Source organism: Helianthus annuus, chromosome 11 (genome assembly GCF_002127325.2).
Source record: "Helianthus annuus cultivar XRQ/B chromosome 11, HanXRQr2.0-SUNRISE, whole genome shotgun sequence".
NCBI classification, from domain to species: domain Eukaryota; kingdom Viridiplantae; phylum Streptophyta; class Magnoliopsida; order Asterales; family Asteraceae; genus Helianthus; species Helianthus annuus.
This window is the reverse complement of record NC_035443.2, coordinates 19,379,065-19,379,571: the sequence shown is the minus strand read 5'-3', so window position 1 is coordinate 19,379,571 and position 507 is coordinate 19,379,065.

The following is a 507-nucleotide window of genomic DNA, read 5'->3' as shown; positions in this document are numbered from 1 at the left end:
GGGGATACGTTAAGGTATGATTTATACTTACCGACCGGTGTTCATCCACATCACGACACATTCCCGTATCAAGGTATGCACGAGGGTTCATCTTACCGGTGAGTATACCGATTATCATCTGTTTGACCGTATAAATTGTGAGATACTCACTTATTTTGATTTGAAAACAAGCCCTATGTGATATAATCACTTATTGATGAGGAACTTGATTTTCGTATGCATGAGGGCACAGGTGCAAGTCCGTGAACAGGTCAGTACTTCCGTACAGCAGAGAGACGAACTTGACACCCGGATAAATGTGATATTTTATCACTTATTTGATTTGGACATGTGATTGTTTATCACTTATTGAGATCGAATGCAGTATGCAATATGTACACGTATGTATAGTATCATGGAAGATCTAGACTTGCGTCCCCGTTATTTTTCGGTAAAAGATACAACCATGATACCCAGATGATAAGCAGCATAAAGACCGAATATCTCAGAACCTCGGCAATCTATCAA